The 25,562-nt window shown below is 41.0% G+C and overlaps 1 protein-coding gene and 1 non-coding gene across 2 annotated transcripts in view; one reads left to right on the forward strand and one right to left on the reverse strand.

The window, feature by feature from the left end:
- LOC112442246 (translation initiation factor IF-2) overlaps positions 1 to 25,562 on the forward strand; it is a 49,128-nt gene that overhangs the window by 9,753 nt on the left and 13,813 nt on the right. The window lies entirely within an intron of this gene.
- Positions 9,921 to 9,992, reverse strand: TRNAW-CCA (transfer RNA tryptophan (anticodon CCA)). Its single transcript has one exon. It is a non-coding gene; the product is annotated as a tRNA-Trp (tRNA).

Genomic DNA, 25,562 nt, shown 5'->3' on the forward strand with positions numbered 1-25,562 from the left:
AAAGTAATGTCTCTGCTTTTGAATATACTGTCTAGGTTGGTCATAACTTTCCTTCCAAGGAGTAAGCGTCTTTTAATTTCGTGGCTGCAGTCACCATCTGTAGTGATTTTGGAGCCCAGAAAAATAAAGTCTGACACTGTTTCCACTGTTTCCCCATCTATTTCCTATAAAGTGATGGGACCGGATGCCATGATCTTCGTTTTCTGAATGTTGAGTTTTAAGCCAATTGTTTCACTCTCCTCTTTCACTTTCATCAAGAGGCTTTTTAGTTCTTCTTCGCTTCTTGCCATAAGGGTGGTGTCATCTGCATATCTGAGGTTATTGATATTTCTCCTGACAATCTTGATTCCAGCTTGTGTTTCTTCCAGTCCAGCGTTTCTCATGATGTACTCTGCATAGAAGTTAAATAAGCAGGGTGACAATGTACAGCCTTGACATAATCCTTTTCCTATTTGGAACCAGTCTGTTGCTCCATGTCCAGTTCTAACTGTAGCTTCCTGATCTGCATACAGATTTCTCAAGAGGCGGGTCAGGTGGTCTGGTATTCCCATCTCTTTCAGAATTTTCCACAGTTTATTGTGATCCACACAGTCACAGGCTTTGGCAATGTCAATAAAGCAGAAATAGATGTTTTTCTGGAACTCTCTTGCTTTTTCCATGATCCAGTGGATGTTGGTAATTTGATCTCTGGTTCCTCTGCCTTTTCTAAAACCAGCTTGAACATCTGGAAGTTCACGGTTCATATATTGCTGAAGCCTGGCTTGGAGAATTTTGAGCATTACTTTACTACCGTGTGAGATGAGTACAATTGTGCGGTAGTTTGAGCATTCTTTGGCATTGCCTTTCTTTGGGATTGGAATGAAAACTGACCTTTTCCAGTCCTGTGGCCACTGCTGAGTTTTCCAAATTTGCTGGCATATTGAGTGCAGCACTTTCACAGCATCATCTTTTAGGATTTGAAATAGCTCAGCTGGAATTCCATCACCTCCACTAGCTTTGTTCGTAGTGATGCTTTCTAAGGCCCACTTGACTTCACATTCCAGGATGTCTGGCTCTAGGTCAGTGATCACACCATCATGATTATCTGGGTCGTGAAGATCTTTTTTGTACAGTTCTTCTGTGTATTCTTGCCACTTCTTCTTAGTATCTTCTGCTTCTGTTAGGTCCATACCATTTCTGTCCTTTATCGAGCCCATCTTTGCATGACATGTTCCCTTGGTATCTCTAATTTTCTTGAAGAGATCTCTAGTCTTTCCCATTCTGTTGTTTTCCTCTATTTCTTTGCATTGATCTCTGAGGAAGGCTTTCTTATCTCTTCTTGCTAGTCTTTGGAACTCTGCATTCAGATGCTTATATCTTTCCTTTTCTCCTTTGCTTTTCGCTTCTCTTCTTTTCACAGCTATTTGTAAGGCCTCCCCAGACAGCCATTTTGCTTTTTTGCATTTCTTTTCCATGGGGATGGTCTTGATCCCTGTCCCCTGTACACTGTCACGAACCTCATTCCATAGTTCATCAGGCACTCTATCTGTCAGCTCTAGGCCCTTAAATCTATTTCTCACTTCCACTGTATAATCATACAGGATTTGATTTAGGTCATACCTGAATGGTCTAGTGGTTTTCCCCACTTGCTTCAATTTAAGTCTGAATTTGGTAATAAGAAGTTCATGATCTGAGCCACAGTCAGCTCCCAGTCTTGTTTTTGCTGACTGTATAGAGGTTCTCCATCTTTGGCTGCAAAGAACATAATCAATCTGATTTTGGTGTTGACCATCTGGAGATGTCCATGTGTAGAGTCTTCTCTTGTGTTGTTGGAAGACGGTGTTTGCTATGACCAGTGCATTTTCTTGGCAAAACTCCATTAGTCTTTGCCCTGCTTATATTTGCTTTGGCCTGTATTCCAAGGCCAAATTTGCCTGTTATCCAGGTGTTTCTTGACTTCGTACTTTTGCATTCCAGTCCCCTATAATGAAAAGGACATCTTTTTGGGGTGTTAGTTCTAAAAGGTCTTGTAGGTCTTCATAGAACTGTTCAGTTTCAGCTTCTTCAGCATTACTGGTTGGGGCATAGACTTGGAGTACTGTGATATTGAACGGTTTGCCTTGAAAACGAACAGAGATCATTCTGTCGTTTTTGAGATTGCATCCAAGTACTGCATTATGGACTCTTTTGTTGACCATGATGGCTACTCTATTTTTTCTGAGGGATTCCTGTCCGCAGTAGTAGATATAATGGTCATCTGAGTTAAATTCACCCATTCCAGTCCATTTGAGTTCGCTGATTCCTAGAATGTTGACATTCACTCTTGTCGTCTCTTGTTTGACCATTTCCAATTTGCCTTGATTCATGGACCTGACATTCCAGTTTCCTATGCAATATTGCGCTTTACAGCATCGGACCTTGCTTCTATCACCAGTCACATCCACAGCTGGGTATTGTTTTTGCTTTGGCTCCATCCCTTCATTCTTTCTGAAGTTATTTCTCTGCTATTCTCCAGTAGCATATTGGGCACCTACTGACCTGGGGAGTTCCTCTTTCAGTATCCTATCATTTTGCCTTTTCATACTGTTCATGGGGTTCTCAAGGCAAGAATACTGAAGTGCTTTGCCATTCCCTTCTCCAGTGGACCACATTCTGTCAGACCTCTCCACCATGACCCGTCCATCTTGGGTTGCCCCACTGGCATGGCTTAGTTTCATCGAGTTAGACAAGGCTGTGGTCCTAGTGTGATTAGATTGACTAGTTTCCTGTGAGTATGGTTTCGGTGTGTCTGCCCTCTGATGCACTCTTGCAACACCTACCATCTTACTTGGGTTTCTCTTCCCTTGGGCGTGGGGTATCTCTTCATTGGTCAGTGTTAATTTCTATTTGTAGCTGAACTCATTTCAGGTGTTATATCTCTTAATTCCTAGAAACTACAGGTGCTAACAAAACTACTGACATAGTTAACCTTAAATAACCCTATTTTGCCCAGTAAAATTTCTGGTACTCAAATTTGGCTAACGTTGAGCACCTGCCTCTTGAGAAATCTGTATGCATGTCAGGAAGCAACGGTTAGAACTGAACACGGAACAACAGACTGGCTCCAAATCAGGAAAGGAGTACGTCAAGGCTGTATATTGTCACCCTGCTTATTTAACTTATATGCAGAGTACGTCATGAGAAATGCTGGGCTGGATGAAGCACAAGCTGGAATCAAGATTGCTTTGAGAAATATCAATAACCTCAGATATGCAGATGACACCACCCTTATGGCAGAAAGTGAAGAAGAACTAAAGAGCCTCTTGATGAAAGAGAAGAGTAAAAAAGTTCACTTAAAGCTCAACATTCAGAAAACGAAGATCATGGCATCTGGTCCCATCACTTCATAGCAAATAGATGGGAAAACAGTGGAAACAGAGACTTTATTTTGGGGGGGCTCAAAAATCACTGCAGATGGTGACTGCAGCCATGAAATTAAAAGATGCTTGCTCCTTGGAAGAAAAGTTATGACCAACCTATTAAAGACAGCATATTCAAAAGCAAAGACATTACTTTGCCAACAAAGTTCCATCTAGTCAAAGGCATTGTTTTTCCAGTAGTCATGGATGTGAGATTTGGACCATAAAGAAAGCTGAGTGGGGAAGAACTGATGCTTTTGAACTGTGGTGTCAGAGAAGACTCTTGAGTCCCTTGGACTGCAAGGAGATCCAACTAGTCCATCCTAAAGGAAATCAGTCCTGAATATTCATTGGAAGGACTGATGCTGAAGCTGAAGCTCCAATACTTTGGCCACCTGATGTGAAGAACTGACTAATTGGAAAAGACCTTGATGCTGGGAAAGATTGAAGGTGGCAGGAGAAGGGGATGACAGAGAATGAGATGGTTGGATGGCATCACAGACTCAATGAACATGAGTTTGAGTAAACTCCGGGAGTTGGCAATGGACACGGAGGCCTGGCGTGCTGCAGTCCATGGGGTCACAAAGAGTCTGACATGACTGAGCGACTGAACTAAACTGAGCACCTAATATATCTTGGTAACTTTGCTGGACACTTTTTTTAATTTAAATGTATTTATTTTAGTTAGAGGCTACTTAGTTTACAATATTGTAGTGGTTTTGCCATACACTGACATTCATGTCAGTGTGTGCTGTACACTTCTTTCTATGGGCTCTGGTTTAATTCCCCGAACAGCTCCAAAAAAATGCTATTTTTCTTTCCTTCCTCCCCTCCTCCTACTCCTTTCCCCTTATGTTTTAAATACTGTTGGGATAATTACCTTCACTTTCAAGGAGTGTAGATCTTCTTGGGCTTTCCAAAGATTCCAAATCCTTTTGCTGTATAGTTGCTGAGGTACCTACCACTGCTCTATACTCTATATCTGGAAATGCTGTTTCTGCCATTTTTTTGTAATTTAGTCACTAAGTTGTGTCCAACTCTTTTGGGACGCCATGGACTGTAGCCTTCCAGGCTTCTCTGTCTGTAGGGTTTCCCAGGCAAGAATACTAGACTGGGATGCCATTTCCTTCTCTAGGGGCTCTTCCCAACCCAGGGATCGAACCTGCGGCTCCTGCATTGACAGGCATATTCTTTACCACTGAGCCACCTGGGAAGCCCTTCTGCCATTTACTCTTTGCCAAAAACAGAGTAGCCAGCAATTAGATCTCCCTTTCATTCACTAGTGGCAGCCAGTGGCTTATTTCACCCTTGTGAAGGTCTAGTTCCTATGTCTATCCATTGTTTTGAGGAGTGCATATATATATTGATATGTATATGTGTCAGCTGAAACACTGCGGTTAAGAGAGATTTCCTTCCTGATCCTAAAAGTGGACAGTATATGTGGAGCACTAGTGTAATTAGAAATGTTACCTATGGTTGTAAAATTGTACTTTCTAAAAAATCTAATCAATGGATGAAGTGACCTGGAACCATGAATGCCAGAGTTTACCTATGTGATCTTTAAAGCAGTGTCTTTTATTTATTCTGTTATGCCTTAATTTCACAAGTAGCTTGTTTAGCCTTTAGCTGAAATAAGAAATGCTTGCCTTAATATTTTTACTATTATTAGAAATTTTAATTGATCTGCCTTTTGGTATTAGTGAATTTAATTTTTCAAAAATTAACCACCTTATTGTGGACACTAGTGAAGTTATGAAAATACTACCTAGGGACTTCCCTGGCAGTCCAATGGTTAAAGTCCATACTTTTCACTGCAAAGGGCTCGGGTTCAAGCCCTTGTCTGGAATCTAAGATCCCAAAAGCCACAGGGTGCGGCCACAAAAAACAAAATACCACCTAGATTCACAGATTGTGTGGATTTAAAGTGAAGGATTTATGCATGTTTAATATATTAGATGTCTTTAAGCAATAAAGCCCTACCTTTATTAGCAAATGTGTGCTGACAGAATCACCAGTGACATCAGACATTATTATACAAATTTAGTGGGTTTCGGGAGAAGTAGGGGTATGATTATAAACCTTCCCTAATCACAGAAATGTTTCTCTTAACATTTCTAAAGGCAAACTCTGAAGTCATATCAAAAGGTCCCTAGTGTGAAGCCTTCCAAGGAGGTAAAAAGAAGTGGAGTGTGTTCAGAGCCTAAAAGTTTTCAAAAATCATACTGTTGATTTCAGAGAAAGAGCAGTGAGCAGTCCTGAGGAGAGATCTTAGTTCCCTGCCCAGGAATTAAATCTGGGTCACCTGGATGAAAACCAAGAATCCTAGCCACTAGATCATTGGAGCTAGAAGCAAAGTGGCCCTGGCTTTTGCCCCTGTTTGAAAACAAGAATGTTTCAAGGAGGCAAAACTGTAAAAACAGGTACAAAGTTTATAATTAGAGAGACAGCACAATGTGTGGGAGATCTCACAGGAAAACAGTTTGTTTATCCAGCTTAGAAGCAGGGCAGAGATATACACCCGGAGAGAAAGGGTATGGGCATCTTCTCTAGAGAGTAGTACAGTAAGTCAGAAACTAGGCAGAGATGCACACCGGGAGAGGAGCACGGAAGTTCTGAGTGCAGAGCAGCGCAGTATGGAGGCGATGTAGATCACTTATATAGGACAGTCCTTCCAAGTCTTTGTTTACCCTTGGCCAGTTATCTTGTTTCTTTCTTCACACCTGACTGATCCGTGGGTCCTCCTCAAGATACATGTGCAACCTTTTTGCTAAGCTGGATCCCACTCTAGAGGCCTAAGAGTGCATGTCCACACTTACTATGGGTGGGCCTCCCCACTCCATTTCTGCCTTCCAAGAAGCCCCCAAGAACCCTTCCTGCACATGTGCAGACAGGGAGGCTTTCCTTGACCTCAGGAGCAGGTACTTTATCTCTCTGTTCTAGCAGAGCTCAGCTTTTACCACTAGCTTTGTCCTTGGAGTGTCTGGGTGAGAATAAAGCTTGGATTTTATTCTACTTGACAAATACCAGATGTCCAGCCCAGAGGCCCACTGTCTCCTGCCTCACTATTACGGTGGCCATACATGTACAATTTTTTTTTTTACTTTCTGTTTTGGAAACATTTGTTGGTAATGTTTCTATCTAAAACAAAGATTTTAGTTTTCTTATGGTTTTTATGCCCTGACGAAAACATTTTTGAGACAAGCATTATATTTGGGACATATCCTCATCGTAGCTTTAGGTTATTCGAATGTGAAATTTCTATATTAGAGATTGAACTACAGTCAAAGCACACACGATCAGATAATCTCCAAGTTCTGACACCTACCCAAGGGCACTGAATCCTGGAAACAACTATCTAATACCAAGCCAGAAATGTCTTTTTTTTTTCAAATCCCCATAAGGGATAGAAGATACTCTCCAGGAGGCAGATAGTCACCTGCAGCAGCAGGGACAGGACATGTCCCCAGTGCCATATCACTGCCTTGTCACACTGCAGGCAAAGAAGGTGACATCACTTCAGCCTTGGCAGTCTCTGGCCATTTCTTTTGACCCCAACCTTCAGTTCAGTTGCTCAGCTGTGCCCGACTCTTTGCGACCCCATGGACTGCAGCATGTCAGGCTTGCCTGTCCCTCACCAACTCCTGGAGCTTGCTCAAACTCATGTCCATTAAGTCGGTGATGCCATCCAACCATCTTATCCTCTGTTGTCCCCTTCTCCCATCTTCAGTCTTTCCCAGCATCAAGGTCTTTTCCAATAAGTCAGTTCTTCACATCAGGTGGCCAAAGTACTGGAGCTTCAGCTTCAGCATCAGTCCTTCCAATGAATATTCAGGACTGATTTCCTTGAGGATGGACTGGTTGGATCTCCTTGCAGACCAAAGGACTCAAGAGTCTTCTCCAATACCACAGTTCAAAAGCATCAGTTCTTCACCACTCAGCTTTCTTTATGGTCCAACCCTCATATCCACACATGACTACTGGAAAAACAAGACCTTTGACTAGACGGACCTTTGTTGGCAAAGTAATGTCTCTGCTTTTTAATATGCTGTCTAGGTTGGTCATAACTTTTCTTCCAAGGAGCAAGCATCTTTTAATTTCATGGCTGCAGTCACCATCTGCAGTGATTTTGGAGCTCCCCAAGATAAAGTCTCTCACTGTTTCCATTGTTTCCCCATCTATTTGCCATGAAGTGATGGGACTGGATGCCATGATCTTCATTTTCTGAATGTTGAGTTTTAAGCCAACTTTTTAACTCTCCTCTTGCACTTTCATCAAGAGGTGCTTTAGTTCTTCTTCACTTTCTTCCATAAAGGTGATGTCATCTGTATATTTTGATTCCAGCTTGTGCTTCATCCAGCCCAGCATTTCTCATGACGTACTCTGCATGTAAGTTAAATAAGCAGGGTGACAATATACAGCCTTGAGGTACTCCTTTCCTGATTTGGAACCAGTCTGTTGTTCCATGTCCAGTTCTAACTGTTGCTTCGTGACCTGCATACAGATTTCTCAGGAGGCAGGTCAGGTGGTCTGATATTCCCTTCTTAGACTGACCTTAGACTGAGGAAAACACCTCTCCAACTGAAGCTGTGTTTTAAGTAATGGTTAGTAGAAAGAAGGGGCTTCCCTGTGGCTCAGACAGTAAAGAATCTGCCTGCAGTGCAGAGGACCCAGGTTCTATCCCTGGGTTGGGAAGATCCCCTGGAGAAGGGAATGGCTTCCCACTCCAGTATTCTTGCCTGGATAACTCCATGGACAGAGGAGACTGAGCCTAAACCTGGAGGGCTGCAGTCCATGGGGTCACAAAGAGTGGGACACAACTGAGCGACTAATACTTTTCACTTAGTAGAAACAAACACCCCCCAAAGCAGTATCAAAGGTTAGATTTGAGCAAAATTGTGATAGTCAACTGTTTCTAAAACTTGTAATGAGAAAACTGTGTCCCCAAGGTGATTGTTAGCTAAAACATTGTAATAAGAAAAGAAATCCATGGAGTCCTCAGAATAATAGGCAGAGATCAACACAAAGGTGACTGTTTTGCTACGTTCCTGGTTAAGCAAGCTTTGTAGACCCACTAGGAACTTAACTACTATTTCCATGGGAAAATTAATCCCGGGTTCCAAATAGCTAATTTACAGTGATACTCTGCAACACAATCCATTAATAAGTTTGGGCTTCCTGTGCTATAGTATCTTTGACATAGATTTGTTACAGGGTGCCAGAATTCAAGTAAGGATGGGGAAGGGGGGTAGTGGGAAATCCTCTCATTCAATTAAAGTAAGGAATAACCATTAACACAATTTAAACAGCTTGATTTAAATTCAGGTAAAGGAGATTTTCGAAGCTATGAAATGATGAGGCCAGTTGTAGTACACCAGTAAGAAGAAATGACTTCAGTCAATAAAAATTGTACTGTTTATACACTGATGTTTCTGTTTTATGTCTGTTTGAGTGCTTTATGGTCCTATAGTAGTTATTTGCATTTTGTTTTCTTCTTAAGGAAAACCAGAAAGAGAAATGAAGGCATAGACGTAGGTAAAATTTTACTAAAAACTACATAACCTAGATTCCTGCTATTATCCTGATGCTGTTTTACCCCACAGAGCAAGCCCTGCCCATTCCTGTCATGATGCCTCTGTTCTCAGCTTTGCCAATTAAGTCCCACTCTGCCCTGATGCTATGCTCACAATCTTCTTTCTGAAGCCTTCTGGTGCCAATCTGAGTGTACCGTATTCTTACTCTGTGCCTTGAGTTGTTTTCCAGAACTTTCTTCCCCCCTGATATGTGTTCTTTTGTGCAGGAGGAGATGAAGTAGTTTCAGAGGTTAGTCTCCAGTCCAGGCTATCTGGTTTAGAAACTTGGCTCCACCATTTTCCTTGGTAGTATGACCCTAGGCAAGCTGCTTAGCCTCTCAGGGATAATAATAGTACCTACCTCATTGTATTGTTGTGAGATTACAGGGCATAATGCATAAGGCAGAGCCTTAGTGCCATGTGAAGGTCAGCTGCTCTCTGGTTACTTGCCAATAAACATCTTGCAGGCAGCACAGCCCAAGGTCAGGGAGTGCAGTTTTGTTTGTGTTTTGTTTTTAAACATTACCAAGACAGTGGACTTAGCAGCACTAGTCACAAGTTGAATTAACTCAGCACAGAAAAAGACAACAACTATGATTATAGCATACCAAATATCTACACCACAATACCTACAAAAACAATCAATTGACTCTTTTTTTCTAAATACTCAGATAGTTGATAGTCTGCAGCAAAGAATTTTAAGATTAGCTGAGATCTGAGTGTCCTTCAGACTCACCCAAGGTCTTAAAAACTGTAAAATGAAATACGTAAGAGTCCATACAGAATACAGAAGAGAAATAATGTGACCAGTTTACACCTTTTCATTAGCTGTTCTAAAGAGAAAGTGTTAGTTTCTCAGTTGTGTCCGACTCTTTGCAACGCCATGGACCATTAGCTCACCAGGCTCCTCTGTCTATGGAATTCTCCAGGCAAGAATACTGGAGTGGGTAGCCATTCTCTTCTCTAGGAGATCTTCCCAACCCAGGGATCGAACCTGGGCCTCCAACATTGGAGGCAGGTGCTTTACCATCTGAGCCACCAGGGAAGACCGTTCTAAAGAGGTGGGGGGGGGGGGGCCATTTAAATTTCAACATGAGATCTTGAAGAAGACTTTTCTGACAAGACATGGAAAGGTTTATGAAATATCTTCAAAACAAGTAACCCCACAAAAAAAAAAAAACATAGGTGTTTGACACATATTTCCAGTGAAATGTTTAATAGGGCAGGTACTAGTTCATTGTTTAAAATGTACCTACAGTGTTAAATAGTAGACAAACTGGGGGGTTTAGATAAGAAACCCATGTGTGACTCCCAAAGCTAATATTTATTTACTAGCTGTACAAACTCGGAGAAGGCAATGGCACCCCACTCCAGTACTCTTGCCTGGAAAATCCCATGGATGGAGGAGCCTGGTAGGCTGCAGTCCATGGGGTCGCTAAGGGTCGGACACGACTGAGCAACTTCCCTTTCACTTTTCTTTTTTTTTTTTTCTTTCACTTTTCACTTTCATGCATTGGAGAAGGAAATGGCAACCCACTCCAGTGTTCTTGCCTGGAGAATCCCAGGGACGGGCGAGCCTGGTGGGCTGCCGTCTATGGGGTCGCACAGAGTCGGACACGACTGAAGCAACTTAGCAGCAGCTGTACGAACTAAGTTTCCCCAGCCCCTCAAACCTCAGTGCGCTCATTCTCAACACGATTAATTGAATAAGGTGAGTGATAGACCATATATAGTATACTGTATGACATGTAACAGCCACTCCACAACTGTCCATTCCCATTTTTGCCACTGAATTCATAGAAAGTGCCTGGAATTAAGGTAGGATTTTAATTAGAAAACTGTAAAAGAGGATCTTGCTCTAGAAGCAGTTCCTAAAGTATTGAAGAACAAATACCTAATTAGAACCCTACTTACATAATTTCCCCAGTAGCTCAGATGGTAAAGAATCTGCTTGCATGTGGGAGACCTTGGTTCAATCCCTGGGTTAGGAAGATCCCCTGGAGAAGTGAATGGCTACCCACTCCAGTATTCTTGCCTGGAAAATTCCATGGACAGGAGAGCCTAGTGGACTACAGTCCATGGGGTCACAAAGAGTCGGACAGGACTGAGCAACTTTCACTTTATTTTCACTTACATATTTACTATTTTCTTGCATAATTTGTGTGAGGTTTTTCTTTTTGACTAGTTATTACTGCTTTTGACAAAATTATCTTTTAAAAATATGATCGAACTGTATATTTTCACAAGAGGCTCAATCAACACAAAACCACAAGTGTTTATTCACTTAGCCATGTTCCTTCCAGACAGCTATGCATTTCCCTGGCACTTGGCTTTAACAGAAAATGATGACGAGGGACTTCCCTGGTGGTCCAGTGGGTAAGACTCTATGCTCTCAATGCAGGGGACCCAGGATCCATCCCTGGTCAGGGAACTAGATCCCACGTGCCACAGCCAAGAGTCTGCATGCCACAGTGAAGATCTCAAAAGCTGCAACTAAAACCCAGCGCAGCTAAAAATAAATAAAAAAAATTTTTTAAATGATGGTAAGTCTTCTTGTTCAGGGTATTGCATGATACAGTGGCGAGAGACCTCACCTCAACTCTGTGGCATAGAGTGTTTACAAGAGGGAACTTAAGAAATCAGTTTGGCAGCTTATGACCTACTGGAGAGAATAGTGATATAGAGGAGAAAATATCCAAAGTCATTCTGGTTGATGTATTATTTCACAAAAAGATATTCTCTTCAGTTACAGATGCGTGTATGTATATTTTTATGGTGGATTAGGGACAAAAAATTGAAGAGATACTGGTGTATCTTATGAGGCTGACATTTGTAGCATCCTGCAGTAGTTAAATAGTGAGCAAATCAGTCCCCATCCTCATTGGCTTTATAGTCTTAGCACAGGATAAGGGTTTGAACTGACCTGGTTGAGAAGAACTTGGAGACCACTGGGCTTAAAAATATTTTAAGTTCCCCACCCCCCTCCCGGCCCCCACCCCCCACTTCTGGTCAAGCTAGGCACCTCTGTGGTAGATTTGTTGGCTGATTATAACATCTGACCTGGATAGGTTATCTCATCAAAATACAGTTTAGCCATGCAGTTTTGCTTGCCATACCTCAAGGACACCAAGGAGCCAGTGTGTGGTCAGAAGAATGAAAGAGAACCTGGGAACACGAGGTTTTCTTTGCTGAGAAAAATCAACAGGCTTGTGTTGTGATTCAAGTCAATGAAGAATTAGATCAGCTGAACATTAAATTGTTTACCTATAAGTCAAAGATAACTTGAATCTCAAATGAGGTGTTTATGACTAAAAGGATGTCTTTTTTTTTCACACAGCAGGTTTTGACTGTATAGAACTTGATTCAAAAGATGGGATTTATTGCAAAGGTTAACTTCCTAACAGTCAAAAGTAAGAGACAGCCAGAGTTGGTTAACCTTCTCAGTTAGCGGCTTATTTATTGCACATTCATTGGGCATGGTATTTGGTTAGGTTCTGCAGGGAAGTAAAAGAAGATACTGATATAATTCACAGTTGTGAACTTAGGATCTAGTTGCAGAGGTAGATAATATCCAGGAAGCCCCTGGAGACCAAGTAAGAGCTTCTAGTAGGGAATGGAAGGGGCAGAGCAAGAAGAGGAGGCTGCCTTGGGTTATTGTGGGGGATCCACCCAACTGAGTAGCCCAGGGACCTCAGGCTGCTCTCAGAACTCGGAGCCTCTCCCATGCCTTCTAAAAATCAATGAGAGCGCTTGTGTAGATTTAAGGAGACCTGTGGACAGCTCTACCACAGTGCTGGTATGTAGAAGATACTAAATCAGTGTTTGTTGAATCTAAATGGAGAAAATTTTTATTTACCTGGACAGAGGAAAGAAATAACATTTGCCAAAGCAGGAGTGAGCATGTCTCAACAGAAGGTGTGTTGGGAAAGATAGAGGAAAAGGAAGTAGTAGGGGAAGGGCTCAGTTAAGAGGATCTTGAAAGCCAAGGCAAAAAGTTCGAACAGATGTAACAGGCAATGAAGAAGGCAATTATTTATACTTAAACAAAAAAAGAAAAATCTGCTATTTAATTATTCAAGGAGTACCTATGAATCATTTATAGTGTGCTAGGCACTGTGGTTAAGATATGGGGAAATGGCATCTCTGCCCTCAAGTGGCTTAAGTCTGACAAGAAAAGTAAGAACTATTGCTTTGGGATGTTTTATTTATATACAAATCTAGTTTTACTTTTCTTTATTCCCTTCCACCCCTTGCCCGATAGAGCAGTCGTAGTTCCCTGACCAGGGATTGGACCTTCACCCCTTGCATTGGAAGCACAGAGTCTTAACCACTGGACCACCAGGGAAGCCCCAGATCCTGGTTTTAAAAATATAAACTTGAAGGCTAGCTGTTTTGTCCTTTTTTTTTTCCCCTCTTGATCTGTTTTGTTGACTTAGCATGTAGAATAGTGCCTAGCACACAATATGCACCATAAATATTTATTGAATTAATTTGAAATTTTGAGTTTTTAAACAGTACAATCTCTTTGAGACTAATATGATAATTAACATATGACTTTTAGATAGGTTAAGTGAGAAAAGTTCTAAGAAAGCTTGTGTTGGACTTACTGTTGTCAATCTCAATACAAGAGTCCAAGATGATTAGTAAAATATCTGTACAATTCTAATTATGTCAATAACCTTTGAGCATTATATTCCATTTGACCATGTTAAAGTCCTGCTAAAAAAAAACCTGGGAGTGGTGTTAAGTATTCTAATTTTTTTCTATTGGCATATTCTGTTGTACATTCTTTTTTTTTTTTTTTGCCACACTGCTCAACTTGTGGGATCTTACTTCCCTGACCAGGGATCAAACCTGCATTGGAAGCGCAGAGTCTGAACCACTGGACCGCCATGGAAGTCCTTATACTCTATTTTTAAATAACTAATGTCAGTTAATGCTGAAAACTTGTCAGGTTAAAAATTGAAAATACAGCATAAGAGAATCATCCAAAGTAAAAGGCAAACGTACAAAAGGAAAACAATATGGCTTTCATTAAAGCCGTTTTGTGGAAACTCTCGAGCGTATTTGAGCAAATGTCCTCGAGTATCCCCTTCCGCCACTTTTTAGGGTGGGATCAGTTTTACCATCTGCTCTTGCAGGTAACGTGACAGCTGTTGATTAACTAACAGTGTTCCCTGAGTTTTGCTGTCACCATAGATGATTCTGGAACATAAGAACAAAAGATTTGTCAGAATAGCTTTCCTAACACAAGTTTCCTTTAAATTATAGACAGGAGAAAGAAAATCAATATTGACCAGCTGGGAAGAATTAAATAAATATTTACATAGTCATAAATCATTTCAGTTTTCTCAGAGCTTATTACCATGATGTTTTATATATCTAAATGTTTTAAATGTGTAAAGAAAGAGCAATTAAGTAATTTAATACCAACAGAATTTAGACTTCAAATGGGGAAAGAGTAGATCATCTCAGTTGTGGTAAGATACACAGATGCTTCCTGTTGCTCTGTCCAGGACGATGTTAACATTAACCTCAGAGGAGGCCGTTAAGCCAGCCTTGAGCTAGATGGTAGGCACTAGGTTTCTCTCTATGGAGGAAGGAGGGAAGAATTACCTTACAAGTATAAGCAGCAAAGTCAGAGTACTTCATGCAATAATATGATGAAGTGATAAATTATCATTTAATCTCTATAGCATGTGTCCAGTTTTCTAAAATGAAGCTGAGAAAAAAATTATAAGGAAAGAGATTGATGATACCATTCTTAGAAAACTTATGCACATACCCCATGCCAGTCATTTATCTTTTTTTTTTTCTATTGGAAGGGGATTTCTATCTTGTATGAATCAAACTGTTCATACAAACTGTGTGTTAGTTTTTTTGCTTCCCTCTCTGTATCTTGAATTCAGGAAACTTTTAAAATGTTCATTCTTTTAAGCTATTGAAAAGATTTTGTGTATTTATAGTTTTACATGCTAACTTCCTAATTTGAAATAAAAGTAAAAAGCAAACATCAAAGCAACAACCACAAAAGCCCCTACAATGTACTATATTGTCCGATTTTTCATTTTCGGATTTCACCCATTAATAGTATTTGCTTTCATTAATCTCTGCCACTGGGTCAAAGTCATTACAATGTTGAAGCATGCCAAGTCTCCCAAAACACACCAACTCTTCCAAAATTAAGCCATCTTAAAGGCAAATAGAATTATTAAAAGGCAAACAGTAAGCAGCATAACTTACCATTTTAGCTAAGAATCTTAAAGCACACTGCAAATGTTTTTCATGTTACCTAACAATTGGAAAAATAAATTCTAGAAGTGAATTTCTTACTATTACATGGAGTTGCCCAATTCTACAGAGAAATAGCTTTGGGTATGTTCTGTTGTAATTTTTTTCTGTCAACTAAACTACAGACTTTATTCTGATTTTTGCCAGTTTACCACTGATGTCCCTTTTCTGTCTCAGATACTCAAATTTTCCTTATCTTTCATGACCGCCACAGTCTTGAAGAGTACCAGTCTATTATTTTGTAGAACGTCTCTCAATCTGAGTTTCTCTAATATTTCCTCGTGATTAGATGGGGGAATCTGAGACATGGCGTGTCCTTTCAGAGCATGCTGTGAGGGAGGACGTGATGCTGAGCTGTGCTGGGACTGGCTGTGTGGTTTTGTACTGCTGCTGCGACACAGCTCCACAGACCTAGCACCACCACACAGCACCCATCTTATCTGCAGGGCAGGGGTCCAGGCAGACTGGGTGGTATCCCTGCTTGGGGTCTCCCAAGGCCAATACCAAGGTGTCAGCTGGGCTGCGTTCTCATCTGGAGCTGGTGGTCCTCTTCCAGCTCATTCAGGTTGTTGGCAGAATCCAGGATGGATGGTTTACCTGCTGATTGGCAGTAGGAATCTCTCTCAGTTCCTGGAAGCCATTCTCAAGTTCTCACCTGCAGCCCTTCCATTCACAAGGGCAGCAGGAGAATTGCCCTCCCTGACAATCCCTCTTACACTTTGCATCTCTGACTTCTTTTTTTTTTTTTTTTTTTTTTGCATCTCTGACTTCTGGACCCATATTTACAAGGCTCATATGATTAGGTCAGGCAAACACGTAATCTCACATAATATAGCCTAGTCACAGGATTAAAATCCATGGTATTCACAACCTGGAAGATTATGACAGGTGTGTCCCAAGAGTGGGGAGGGAAAGGCAGAGAGTGAACATCTCAGAATTCTGCCTACCATGTTACTGCTATTAGCCTGGTTACTTGGTATAGCTGGTGTCTTCTGGTTTCTCCATTGTAACCTTACTGTCTTTCCATTTGTAATTAAAAGATACCAGGAGGGAGCCCATTTGAACTATGTAAACATTTTATTTCTCCTCAGACTTTCCTAAACTAACGTTAACTCACCAGTGGACTTGTCCATTCTCTGCCATTTATTTGTTTGTCTATTTCATTGCAGATTCATGGATACATATTTTATTTGGGAGGTTATGGTTATAATCCAACACTGTCATTATTTTGCTGTGCTAATTGTCCCAGCTTTGGCCATTGCAGGCTCTTTCACTTAGCTCCTGTGCTCTTTCCGTGTGCCCTCACACTTTCTCAGCACTTCTTTACTTTCTCACACTGAGACACTCTAGATTCACCTTGCATTTTTTCCTGCTCAAGCCCTGAAAGAAATCGTTTTTCCACAGATAACTCCAGTTTTAATCCAAGAGAACTAGAAGCACGAGGCTTCCCTGGTGGCTCAGATGGTAAAGAATCTGCCTGCAATTCAGGAGATCTGGGTTTGATCCCTGGGTTGGGAAGATCCCCTGGAGAAGGGAATGGCAACCCACTCCAGTATTCTGGCCTGGAGAATCCCATGGACAGAGGAGCCTTGTGGGCTATAGACTATGGGGTCGCAAAAAGTCGGACGTGACTGAGTGACTAACTAGAAGTCACTTCGGTTTGTACTGGCTACAAATTAGTGTCTCCACAGGTTAGGTGCAGATTAGTAAATGTATTTAGTTTCCACCTGCTGTCCTCACATGGTGCCACAAATGTGGTAGCTTAAAACAACACAGATGTATTATCTTACAGTCCTCCGGTCAGGGATCTGAAATGGGTTTTACTGGTTGTCGGGAAGGGCTACATTTCTCTCTGGAGGCTCTAGGCAAGAATCTGCTTCCTTGTCTCTTCCAGCTTCTAGAAGCTACTTGCATTTGTTGACTCCTAATTCCTTCCTATGTCTTTATTTATGTATTTACTTTTGGCTGCATCTCAAAGCTTGTAAGATGTTAGCTCCCTGACCAGGGGATGAACCCCATCCTGCAGCAAGAGCACAAAATCTTAACCACTGGACCAGGGAAGTCCCCTTTCCTATGACTCTAAAGCCAGCAACATAGTATCTTCCAGTCTCCAGTGACTCTTGTCCTGTCCTGCTCTTATTAGGATCTTTCTGCTTACATTATGCCCACCCAGATAATCCAGAATAATCTCCCTATCTCAGGATCCTTAATTCAGTCATATCTACAAAATCCCTTTTGCCATGTAAGGTAACATTCACAGGTTGGGGGGAGGATTAGAACATGGACATATTTGGGGCCATTATTTTACCTACCACATGAATATATTTGCACAGATGGGACCATCAGTCCACAAAAATCAGGCAAAAGGAAAATATCCCTTTAATAACAGATCCTTTTTTACTTTTTCTTCTTAGCCCCATAAGTCACTTTTTAAAAAATTGCTGTATATTTTGCACATTTGTCTAAATCCTTGGTAAAAGTAGATGTCATTAATCCTCCATTGGTAGGACATCAGTTTTGATTTGTCCTCCAGCAGCCGTGAAGAGCTCCTGCTCATCCATCTGTCTCCTCCTCTGTTGTTTGTCACCAACAGCACAGATTTTACAGGATCATACCCAGTTGTAAAAAGCAATGATTATAGTTTCCCACGATGCATTACTCTGCTGTCCAAAGACCTGTTTCTATAGCATGTATGCACATTATTGGTTGGAAATTACATTGCCAGAGCTAGTGAAAAAAATTAAATGTTCTCTAAATACCCTTGCCTATAACTGCATTTGCTTTTTAGTTCATTTCTAAAACCAAGGTTTTCCCATTCTTACTATTTTCAATGAGCTATAATAAAATTTTTGATGTAAAGTATTTTGTGTAAAAAGCCATTTAACGCTGTCTGTTCTAATACTAAACTATGGATTGGTTGCATACTAAGTCGCAGGCAGGATTCTAGGTATACATTTTCATTCTTTCTTTTTAAAGGATGGAATAGCAACAGCACATTACACTCATTAAGCACTTACTCTCGTCCAGTGTTTTACACATATTAAGTTATTTAGTCAAATCTCTGAGGCAGGTGTTGCTATCATCATAGCATATGCAACCCCCATATCAATAGGTAATAGTGGGAATTCCCTGGCGGTCCAGTGGTTAGGACTCTGTACTTTCACTGTGGAGGTTATGGGTTAATTAACTTAATTCCTGGATGGGGAATTAAGATCCTGCAAGCATGTGGCTTGGCCAAAAAAAAAAAAAAAAAGGGAATAGTAATAGCGATGACATAGCTGCTAAGCAGTAGAGCCAAGACTTAAATCTAGGAAACAGATTATGGAGCTTTCTCTTTTAACAAATCATTTTGTACAGTATCACAGCGTTTTTTCTTTTTTAAAGAAAAAAAAAGTTGAATATAATGATTTTTTCAAACCCTGCTCTTAACCAGATCATTTTTTCCAAATTGGTATATAGCTGAAAAACTATAATGTCAAAAGATTGTGATACATGCAGTGAACAGAAATTTTAGAAGCAGCCTAAATGCTGCAGAGACTTAGTAAATCCAAGTCCTATTGAATGCACATATGATAATTAAATCCCAGGACATTTCAGACTCCAGTTCATCATTGCTGCTGTTGAAATCATCCCTTTAATTTGATAGCATGAATCAGGGAGAATGTACCAATAGCTCCCAGCACAGTTGTCTAGTTTACCATTGGCAGTTACTTTCCTATAATTGAGGACAACTGCTGTCACGTTAGGCATTTGCTATGATTTGAACGTTAGTGTTTCCTTAACATTCATATGTTGAAATCCTAAATCCCTAAGGTGATGGTATTAGGAGGTGGCACTTTTGGAAGGTGCTTAAGTTATGAGGCTGGAACTTTCATGAATGGGATTGTTTCTGTTATAAAGGAGACCCTCCAGGGTTTCCTAGTGTCCGTGTAGGACACAGCGAGGGATGATAGTCTGCAGCCTGGAAGAGGGTCTTCACCAGAACTTGACCATGCTGGCTCCTGATCTTGGACTTCCAGCCTCCAGAACTGTAAGAAATAAATTTCTGTTGTTTATAAGCTACCCAGTGTGTGGCATTTTGTTATAGCAACCCAAACAGATTATAACAGTATTATTTCTCCAGTTCTTAGAAAAATCCTGAAAGAAAACTTGGGCAAATAAATTTTGGCTGCCTCATAATAGATTCTTAATAGTATATTCTATTTACATCTAGTCAGAAAGAATGCTCTTCATGTTTACTTTATACATTTCAGTACTTACACATTTCATTTATAGAAACATGTAAATTTTTCTATTCCAGAACACTCAAATCTAAAATACTTTTATGTTGAAGTTCATAGATATTTCTCATACTTAGTTTTAGAAATCTGTAAGATAAATTGGAAAGGGGGAAAATGAATTCAGTTTATATCCATGTTTGTACAAGTCTTTGAAAATGGATACACTCAACAAGAAAGAACATTATTCAAGATAGTTCAAGGTTTTGGAATAAAATAGATGAAGTATATGAAATGTGATTTATATAGTCTAATAAAATACACATAATCTAAAATATATTCAAAATGAATTTATATTATGATCTGAGAGTAAGTTTTGTCAACATATATATGTTGTTGTTGTTTAGTCACTAAGTCGTGTCTGACTCTTGTATGAAGCCGCCAGGCTCCTCTGTCCATGGGATTTCCCAGGCAAGAATGCTAGAGCGCCTAGCCATTTCCTTCTCTAGGGTATCTTCCTAACCCAGAGACTGAACCCACGTCTCCTGCATTGTAGGAGTATTCTTTACCACTGAGCCACCTGGGAAGCCCATATGTATGACTACACATGACTAATTTCTACTAGATTGCTAACCAATTGGAAGTGATTTTCATAAGTAGGCTTGTCTATCAATAACTTTAAAGAAATAGCAGATAGTTTCCTGAAGGACCAATAAAAATGTTTATGTACAAGTATGATTAATACTACGTTATCTGTAATAGAAAAAAAATAGGAAAGCCCTAAATACCCCATCAATAGGGAAGCAATATGGCATTGTGATTAAGAATTGCCTGGATTCAAATCCCATCTCCACAATTTACTGTGTGATCATGGAGACATTATCTCACTCTCCAATTAGTTTGCTTGTGCTCAGTCACTAAGTAGTGTCTGACTTTTTTCGACCCCATGGGCTGTAGTCCCCAGGCTCCTCTGTCCATGGGATTTCCCAGGCAAGAACACTGGAGTGGGTTGCCATTTCCTTCTCCAGGGACTCTTCCCGACTCAAGGATCGAACCCTCATCTCCTGCATTGGCAGGCAGGTTCTTTACCACTGAGCCCCCAGGGAAGCCCCCATCTGTAAAATGAAGCTAATAAAATTTACTCCACTGGTTTGTTGTAGTACTTAGAATAGTTCCTAGTCCATAGTATATACTCAGTGCATTTTAGTTATCATTATTGATAGGGAATTGGGATACAACTTGGTAGAGACTAGGTAACTTTTAAAAAAAAGACAGCTATATGCACTACTTAACTAGAAGACAGTCTGTTGCCAACTCATTTTGTCTCCCTCTCTCCAATGCCCTGCAAAAAACTTAGCTAGAGAGAAGCTGAATTTTGTGCATATATATTGAAGAACAGAGAGCAGATCTGGGGGGCCTCTGATGGAAAATACAATTATTTGGGGGTGCATTATAGGAAGAGAAAGGGGAGAGGCTTCGGGGCAATATGGATTGTATATAGAGAAAAGACCTGCCGACTTTTTTTTTTCTTTGTAGGCAAAGAAAACTGATGTTTATTAAAATGCTCCTTAGGTGACACACACTTTGCTGCCAGCTTGATGTAAGTAAATAATTCCATTTAGTCTTTGAAGTAACCCTAAGAGGTGGGTGTTACTGCTGGTTGACCACAAAATTATAGAGGTGAAATGGTTTGACAGCCACACCTGGAGCTTAACTATGCTATGTGAAGCTCAGAACCTGTATTGACTTCATGACTTCAAGATACTTTTCTCAACTCAACGCTCTTCGATTCAGTGCCTCCAAAGAAAGCGTAAGGTCTTTCATGGAGCAGACCACATTATCTGGCATCCATTTTGTCAGAGCTGCTTCCCATTGTCCCAAAAGGGCATCTGTCCTTGCTTGCTGTGCTCCTTCTGTCCACTTGACTTACTCCTGCACAGCCCACAGGCCTCCTCACAGTAAGCACTTCCTCTTGGAAGCCTTCCCTAATAGCTCTTGATAGCCTCCCAGTCAGGGCTGTCATGAAGGTGTGGTCCCTACTGTTCCCAGCGGACCTTGTTCTGTCACAGCACTTGCACATATATGCAATCATCAGTGACTCTTCTGCCTTTGCCACTGAAGACAGGGTCAGTCTCCAACACCTGTATAGTTCCCAACCACTGGTAGTTGCTCCATTAATGTACAGGAACTAGGGATGAATATGATCCCTAGTTACCACTCTCCTTGGGCAATTTTTTTAAGTATAGTTAACTTACAAAATTATATTAATTTCAGATGTTCAACAAAGTGATTCAATTATATATATGTATCAGTTCAGTTCAGTTCAGTAGCTCAGTCCTGTCTGACTCTTTGCAACCCCATGAACCGCACGCAGCATGCCAGGCCTCCCTGCTGCTACTGCTAAGTCACTTCAGTCGTGTCTGACTCTGTGCAGCCCCATAGACAGCAGCCCACCAGGCTCCACCATCCCTGGAATTCTCCAGGCAAGAACACTGGAGTGGGTTGCCATTGCCTTCTCCCCAGGCCTCCCTATCCATCACCAGCTCCCGGAGTTTACCCAAACTCATGTCAATTGAGTCAGTGATGCCATCCAACCATCTCATCCTCTGTTGTCCCCTTCTCCTCCTGCCCTCAATCTTTCCCAGCATCAGGGTCTTTTCAAATGAGTCAGCTCTCCGCATCAGGTGGCCCAAGTATTGGAGTTTCAGCTTCAACGTCAGTCCTTCCAATGAACACCCAGGACTGATCTCCTTTAGGATGGACTGGTTGGATCTCCTTGCAGTCCAAGGGACTCTCAAGAGTCTTCTCCAACACCACAGTTCAAAAGCATCCATTCTTCGGCACTCAGCTTTCTTTATGGTCCAACTCTCACATACATACATGACTACTGGGAAAACCATAGCCTTGACTAGACAGACTTTGTTGACAAAGTAAATGTCTCTGCTTTTTAATATGCTGTCTAGGTTGGTCATAAATTTCCTTCCAAGGAATAAGTGTCTTAATTTCATGGCTGCAATCACCATCTGCAGTGATTTTGGAGCCCCCCAAAATAAAGTCAGCTACTGTTTCCAATGTTTCCCCATCTATTTGCCATGAAGTGATGGGACTGGATGCCATGATCTTAGTTTTCTGAATGTTGAGTTTTAAGCCAACTTTTTAACTCTCTTCTTTCACTTTCATCAAGAAGCTCTTTATTTCTTCTTCACTTTCTGCCATAAGGGTGGTGTCATCTGCATATCTGAGGTTATTGATACTTCTCCCGGCAATCTTGATTCCAGCTTGTGCTTCTTCCAGCCCAGCGTTTCTCATATTAAGTTTCATGAGAAACTTAATATATATTTATAATATAATAATATATAATATTATATATAAAACTTAATATATATAAGTTAAGTATGCTGCTGCTGCTGCTAAGTCACTTCAGTCATGTCCGACTCTGTGCGACCCCAGAGACAGCAGCCCATGAGGCCCCCTGTCCCTGAGATTCTCCAGGCAAGAACACTGCAGTGGGTTGCCATTTCCTTCTCCAATGCATGAAAGTGAAAAGTGAAAGTGAAGTCGCTTAGTCGTGTCCGACTCTTCTCGACACCATGGACTGCAGCCTACCAGGCCCCTCCGTCCATGGGATTTTCCAAGCAAGAGTACTGGAGTGGGGTGCCATCGCCTTCTCCATAAGTTAAGTATATATTAACTTATATACTCTGCATAAAAGTTAAATAAGCAGGGCGACAATATACAGCCTTGACGTACTCCTTTTCCCATTTGGAACCAGTCTGTTGTTCCATGTCCAGTTCTAACTGTTGTTTCCTGACCTGCATACAGATTTCTCAAGAGGCAGGTCAGGTGGTCTGGTATTTCCATTTCTTTAAGAATTTCCCACAGTTTATTGTGAGCCACACAGTCAAAGGCTTTGGCATAGTCAATAAAGCAGAAATAGGTGTTTTTCTGGAACTCTCTTGCATTTTTGATGATCCAGCGGATGTTGGCAATTTGATCTCTGGTTCTCCGTCCTTTCTAAAACCAGCTTGAACATCTGGAAGTTCACAGTTCACATATTGCTGAAGCCTGACTTGGAGAATTTTGAGCATTACTTTACTAGCATGTGAGATGAGTACAATTGTGCGGTAGTTTGAGCATTCTTTGGCATTGCCTTTCTTTGGGATTGGAATGAAAACTGACCTTTTCCAGTCCTGTGGCCACTGCTGAGTTTTCCAAATTTGCTGGCATATTGAGTGCAGCACTTTCACAGGTATTAAACAGCATTTATTATATTCAGGATTTTGTGTGTCAGGAATTGGGATGGGGCTTAGTGAGAAAAGCTCATCACTGTTCTATGCTTCTGTTGATGATCAGGTAGCTCAAATGGCCAGAGATGGTTGGAATAGTTTGCATGCTTACATGTGAAGTCACTTTAGTCCTATCTGACTCTTGAGTGCAGCACTTTCACAGCATCATCTTTTAGGATTTGAAATAGCTCAACTGCAATTCCATCACCTCCACTAGCTTTGTTCATAGTGATGCTTTCTAAGGCCCACTTGACTTCACATTCCAGGATGTCTGGCTCTAGGCGAGTGATCACACCATCGGGATTATCTGGGTTGTGAAGATCTTTTTTGTATAGTTTTTCTGTGACTTCTTGCCACTTCTTCTGTATATATCTATACTATTTTCTAAAACTTCTTTTCCATTATGGTTTACTACAAGATATTGAATATAGTTCCCTGTGCTATGAATCTTTGTTATCTGTTTTACAAATAGTAGTGTGCATCTGTTAATTCCCTACACCCAATTTATCCCTCCCTGCCCCCTCCCCTTTGGTAACCTTAAGTTTGTTTACTATGTCTGTGAGTCTGTTTCTGTTTTGTAAATAATTTTATTTGTACTATTTTTTATTTACTTTTGGCTGCGCTGGATCACTGCTTTGCTCAGGTTTCTCTAATTGTGGTGAGCTGGGCTACTCTTCATTGTGGTGTGTGGGCTGCTCCTTTTGGTGGCTTCTCTTGTTACAGAACACAGGCTCTAGGCATGCAGGCTTCAGTAGTTGCTGCACACATGCTCAGTAATTGTGCCTCGGGGGCTCTAGAACTTGGGCTCAGTAGTTCTGGCACACAGGCTTAGCTGCTCCAAGGCATGTGCAATCTTCCCGGACCAGGGATCAAACCCATGTCCCCTGCATTAGCAGGTGGATTCTTATCCACTGTGCCACCAGGTAAGTCCTGTACTATTTTTTAGATTCCCCATATCAGTGATATCATATGATATTTGTCTTTCTCTTTTCTCTCAGAGAAAAGACAATACTAAGTAAGTACATACTAAGTGAGTACTTTACTTAGTATGATCATCTGTAGGTCCCTCCATGTTGGTGCAAATGAGCAGTCAGAGCTTTTGAGGTATTACTTTGGTGGGTGGGTTCAAGGGAGTTAAGAGACCAGGGAAGAATTATGGGCCCCACAGGAAACTGGGATCTGGTATCTTTTGGTTCACTAGATATACATATATATATATATATATATATATATATACACACACACACATACACGTATATATATATATATATGTTCTATATATATGTATGTGTGTGTGTGTATATATATATATACAGATACACACATATATGTATATATATGTTCTATATATATGTATGTATATGTACATATATGTGTATGCTGCTAAGTCACTTTGGTCGTGTCAGACTCTGTGCGACTCCATAGACGGCAGCCCACCAGGCTCCCCCGTCCCTGGGATTCTCCAGGCAAGAACACTGGAGTGGGTTGCCATTTCCTTCTCCAATGCATGAAAGTGAAAGTGAAGTCGCTCAGTCGTGTCCGACTCTTAGCGACCCCATGGACTGCAGCCTACTAGACTCCTCCATCCATGGGATTTTCCAGGCAAGAGTACTGGAGTGGGGTACCATTGCCTTCTCCATATATGTATATATGTATACACATATATATACATCCTGCATCCAGATGTTCTACTGCATCCCGAACTCTAGCAGACAATATTTTCTCAACTGTTTATTGTGTATAAGCATGCTGAGTCAGAGGTGAGTTAACCCTGCTCTCTGGGAGGGAGATACTCACCAGGGAGAAGGAATGACTTCCTGG

Source organism: Bos taurus, chromosome 2 (assembly GCF_002263795.3).
Source record: "Bos taurus isolate L1 Dominette 01449 registration number 42190680 breed Hereford chromosome 2, ARS-UCD2.0, whole genome shotgun sequence".
NCBI lineage: Eukaryota > Metazoa > Chordata > Mammalia > Artiodactyla > Bovidae > Bos > Bos taurus.